Raw genomic sequence first — 6111 nt, forward strand, 5'->3', positions numbered from 1 at the left:
TACAATACATGGGGCAGCCGGTGGCAGAGCGGTTAGAGCAGCCGCCCCATGTAAAGAGGCTGAAGGTCCTAAAGGCAGCGGCTGCGGGTTTTACTCGGACCTGGGGCCCTTTGTTGCATGTCTCCTCTCTCACTCACCCCATTTCCTGTCTGTCCTATCTAATAAAAAACTGCCAAAACAGTCTTAAAAGATACAACACACAAAGGGAGCAAAGTACAAAACAATATTGAACAGACATGTTTGTGTATTGCAAGGAAACTGCCGACAGGATGAGCTGGAAAACATTCAGTGAGCTACAAGCAGAGAAAAGTGATGATCAAACAGGTGGCAAACAGACCAAGTGAGTTTCAGACTATAATGATGACTAACAGACTCCTAATAATGTGTGTTTACACTGCACATGACAGGAAAAAAAGAGCAGATACAGGCAGACACCTGTGCAATAGGATTCAAAAAACAGTGATTATAGGGGTGAGGGTAACACTTGTGGGGGCACACAAAAAGATTTGTGTTTAGTTAAAAGTGAGAGCCCCGAATTGATAGAGCTTGGTAGTTCATGCTGTTTAGTAGAAGAGGAAGAAACAAAGTGACTGATCAGTCATACACTACCGAGTCCACACTGACACTCACCGGACCAGTATTAAGTCCGTTTGATATTCAGGATAAAAAACTATTATGCATTTAAACCATTTCATTGAATCATGTCAAACCACTTGTGCAAGGTAAAGACTAGTATTTCTCATGTATCACAATGCTTGCTTTTGTATAACATATTTGTCAGGATTGTTTTATGATGTTTTACAAAACTTAAATCTATTATGCACCCTTATCTTTCCACCTGGAGATGGCAAACCGCTTGTGTATATTATTCAAAGACAAGCCTCGTGATACATGAGGATTATTCGTATTTACGTTGCACAAGTGGTTTGACATATTTCAATGAAATGGTTTAAATAATAGTAATAATAGTTTTTAATGTGAGTATCAAACGGACTTAATACTGGTACTGCTTGGCCAGCTGACAGAAAGCAATCCAGGCTGATTATGGAGCACATCAATCATTTCATGTGTTAACGGCTGCCAAGGACAAGACACAGTTAAGTGAACAAAACGATAAAATAAATCTTATATTGAAGATTAATTAGGGATACACACAAAGGGCATGCCTGGGGTTCAAAGGTAAAGTGAATGATGAATGCATGCATACCTGGTGATGAGGACAGCATGCCAAATTTGAGAAAATCAACAAGAACGGCTGAATTAAATTAAATTACAGAGCAAATCAGCGGGAAGTCGATCAATTGTCTCTTTATTCAATCGCACATTGGTGGCATCTGAATAAAAGGTAAGAAACACGAGGAAATTACTACCGTGTATGTCACTTATAACAGTCAACACCGGTGGGAAGAAACACAGCAGAAACCAGGAAGTGCGGCGTGTGCGACGTCTAAATGTGTCCGACGCCTACAGCTGACGTGTCACAGCCCAAGTGAAAGGAGTTCCGCTTCATTTAAAAAAGCATGTGTCATACAAGGGGGGAAGAAACAGACATCAAGTGCGATTTAAACTCAAATGATCCTGACACTCACACAAACACCATTGTCTAATAATGATCCTTTGGGGCGTGACATGGCATGCAACACCACACCAATAATTACATCAGTTAAGCAAAACGCCCACTTAATGAACACAGTTAAAGGCGTCCACACAGGGTGCAGATCTGGTGTCAGGATCGGGGGGGTAGAAAAGGGATTTTTTTGTTTTGTTTAGTCATGCCACCATAAATCAACTTCGTAGAGGCTCATCATATCATTCAAACATGGAACATAGACCGTATGAAATCATTTATTGTGCTTACATTTCTAGTGTATTCGTCTTAAACAGCCAACAGTGTGTATCACTGCTTACCTAATTGTTTAATTAGTTAATCATAATGTTAAGGGTCTCGGGCATATACTGTCTACTCACCATCTTCCTTTTCTCCCAGAGTATGGGACTACTTTATGGATGATTAGAAGAAGAAGAAGAAGAAGAAGAATTACTTTATCCCACAACGGGGAAATTACATTTTTTCACTCTGATTATTAATCATGTTACAAACACACAGGCCCGAAATACACACACATGCACAAACAGGACCTATACATGCAATTAAGGAGAGATGTTAGAGCGAGGGGGCTGCCAGTGACCGGCGCCCCGAGCAGTTGGGGGTTCGGTGCCTTGCTCAACAGCACCTCGGCAGTGCCCAGGAGATGAACTGGCACCTCTCCAGCCACCAGTCCACCAGTCTACCCGCTCATTTGCATTGTAGTAGAGGAGAGCAGAGATGGAGTAAAACATTATTTGTTCCATCATTTCAATCAATTCTGTTTAGATATGAATCTAAAAATGTGAAGAATGTGACGTGCTGTTTGTTCAGTTTTGAATAATTTAGGGTATTTTTTTGGTCAGTCTTTCTTCAGAAATATAGGTTAATTAACCTTAGGCTAATCAGACAAGCCTACTGTTCTAGTGTATGGCACATTATCATAGGACTGGAAGACATTAATACATTCATTGTGAAGCACATAGCATCTAAGTAGAAAAATGTGCTATATAAATAAAGTTTATGTCTTATCATGTAAAGTCTGTCACTGTGATCATGCTGTTTTGTTTTGGATTATTATGATTATGAATAGTTAAACATGAATGTGTCGTCCAAATTTAAACACAGAAGTCCCATTTTTTAGATAGATATCTGGGATTAACAGCCAAATATGTGATGGAAATGACAAAAGCAATTTAACTGAGGATGTTCTATACCTAAACAGAAATGATATGTTTCAATACTGGAAAAATACCATGTTTCTATATAACCAAGGCATTGTTTGAAGTAAGCTTTTGCCTCTCTGTACTGTCTTGTAATAATCGGAACGTTTGAAATGTCGTGGACATCATTGCCAATTGAATTTGGTTTAAGAGCAGTGAGGCAGTGAGGTTTGTAACTCGTATGATCCAAATTAAAGTCAACAATAAAAATACAGTTAAAAATTTTAGAAGGATGTAATGGATCTAAAATCTCTTTGGCTGGAAACCTCACTGAAACATTCTCCTCCTCCATCAGAGGGTCATTTGGTAATGGTCATGACGCACCCATTACACCGTAATGAATAACAGCGCGCTCTGCCTTGTGGTTGCTCTGAGTGCACGTGAAGCTCCTTATCCACACAGATGGCATGTGACAACACACAGTCATATTTGGTCAGAGCAGCATGTGATAACACACTGAGAAAAAGGTTACTTTTGTTAGTCCTTTGAATTTTTCTGTTCAGAACATGGCCGTCTATGTTGAGTATTATCATGTTTGTGCTGCATACTTTTAAGCATCAGTGGCTGCTACTCTCCTGTGTTAAATGACCATAAAGGTTTACATCATAAGGCCTCGCTCTTGTCTATCATACAGCTTATTTTAGTGCAGTTGTTAACAAGGTAAAATTTGATAACAAAGGGGCCATTCAAACTCAAGTGAAGCAGCTCACACACTTAAAATGACCAGAGAAATGTTGATGTCGATTTTACTTTCAAATGTATTGTCTAAATAAAAAGAGACTAGTCTCATTTTATTTACATAATACAATTAAGTTGACTTAAATTGCAACTTTATTTTTGTACATGCAAAAAAAATAAGCAGTTTATATACAAGGACCTTGCTTAATCCACATAATAATCGCATGCAAAAGTTGCCTTATTCTTTTTTAAGCACATCACTGACTCCTGCTCTTTTCAGTGATCATCCATGTTTCAGTGAGTTTTCACCAACTGGGCAAACTGGGTATCTACTTATTTATTATGTCTCAGTTGTTTTTCTACTCTAATTAATTTCAAATTTGTTTGTGAACATGCACTGATAAAAGCCGATATCAACTCTTATTATATGGGCCTGCATTATCACTCCGTCCACCTGTCTTGTGAAGATGATCTTTGTCTAAATATAGATGATATCCCTTAAATAAACTACCTGAAACAGAGGTTCAACTCTCAACAGCTTTAGTCTCAGGTGGAGGAATCCAGTTACGCTCACAGTAAAGTCTGTTTGACCAGTTACCTAAATAGGAAATGCTGTATGTCAATATTCTTTGTGCACTGGCTTAGAGTCAATCAAGAATTAGTTTTTTTTTTCATGGTAATAAAGAGTTAAGTGTTTTTCATGACATTTTCCACGAGATGGTGCTGATATCATCACATCTGAGTATCGTAACCTCTGTTTGGTACACAGGCATGTATTACTTCTCACTGGAAGTAGTGGTTCCTAAATAATGTTCGTCTTTATTCTTCCCAAACGAATGAGAATCGTAGCGTTTTTCATAGCAGATATTTTGACTTGTCATAGCAGAGAGCACGCACAGGTGTAAATAATAACATTAATGGTGACTCTTTTCCAGCAGCTATCGAAATGCTATGCCACAATTATTGATGTAATTAGTTGCACCTGTGTGCTTTGAACAGGTCTATTAAACTGTACAGTTGTATTTACACATTTCCCCTTGTTATGTTTGCCACACTCAGGTTGGAAACCATTGCCTTTCTCTATTTGAAAATGAATTTGTTTAAGAAACCATCAGAGTTTAATCCTTTATAGTTTTATCTATATCTAACACCTGGAAAAAGAGCATTTACTGTTTAAAGATAACATGGAACGACTAACTTTCTCAGTCCAAAGTGGACTTTTCACACTTGAACTTGTGTTTTTGCTGTGACATTCCTCTTCCGCTGTCAGGGAACTGCAGGTTGGAGATTTGTGAGACCATGTAATAACACAGCCTGAATAAAAGGATACTACAGCTACGTTATCATTAACCAAAAAAAGGAATGTGTCAAGGGAAAACTACAAAACCTACATATTAACAATAAGCCTGAAGGTAACTCATGTTGTAATTTATATGTAATAAATAAATGGAGAGAGAAAAATTCCTGGAACATATAGTAGATGTGTTAAAGTACAGGGGGCCTCTCACATACTTGCTTTCTGTCTGACAACAGTCTGAGGTATGAGGCTCTGTAGACGTATTCAACAACATATAACGTGACACTATTGAAGTGTGTTGAGAGAGCGATCCCTTTTATACCACCTTATTTGTATTAGACTGTCGTTGGCAATGTTGCAAATAAATGAGCAGTGCTGCCTTATCCTTATATTGACTTTATAGGATTCATTAGACATCGAATTCACTGGATAAGCCAAAAAAATACATTACCATGTTTTTTTGTATGTAGATGCATTTTCTCAGCTGAATTTCTACAAAACTTTGTATTGATACTGCATTATAAAATGAATTATAGTGTGAAAGGTATGTTTATGCATGTATGTGCCCTCGTCCTCACCCAGTTTTGTCTAAGGAAACCGAGACTGGACTGAGAATTATAGTATCAATAAAATGTTCAGTATTACCTTTCAATGTCATGTGCAATATTTTTAAAATTCAATACCATGCGCTATATTATGTGCAATATATCTATTTTACGTCATGTTATGTCATTTGCATTTTACTCCTTAGACACTTTATTTTTATATTTGAGCTCTTTTGTTATCTTGTATTGCTGTTGTTTTTGTAATTGCTACTGCAATTTGGGAGCCATCTGGGACAGCATTTCCTTTGGGATTTATAAAGTTCTATCTCATCTTATATGTCAGTGTCAGTATTATGTGGTAAGACAAGATATTCCTTTATTAGTCCCACAAAGGGGAAATGTATTATTTACAGCAGCAGAAGTGGATAGCACACATAGAAAAAGCATCAATAAAAAACAATAAATTGCAGAAAAAATACAGAAACAAATATGAACAATATAAACACAGGGAAATGTAAAAATATAAGAATAACAGGAACAATATATGCAGAAGTATTTTAAATGTACACTAGGCACAGAGGAAAAATAAAAGTACTGCACATTGTGATTGAGATTGTCATTATTTTGTATTATTGTTTTGGTGTGTGGTCTACTGGGAGCAGTGCTGATTGTACAGTCTGACAGCTGCTGGTCATAATTTGTCATGAAATTTTCATTTTGCTTTGGACACCCCTGAACTATTAGGGGGTCAGGGACTGGCAAATGTCCATACATGTAAAAAAT

This window comes from Echiichthys vipera (genome assembly GCF_963691815.1).
Source record: "Echiichthys vipera genome assembly, chromosome: 5".
NCBI lineage: Eukaryota > Metazoa > Chordata > Actinopteri > Perciformes > Trachinidae > Echiichthys > Echiichthys vipera.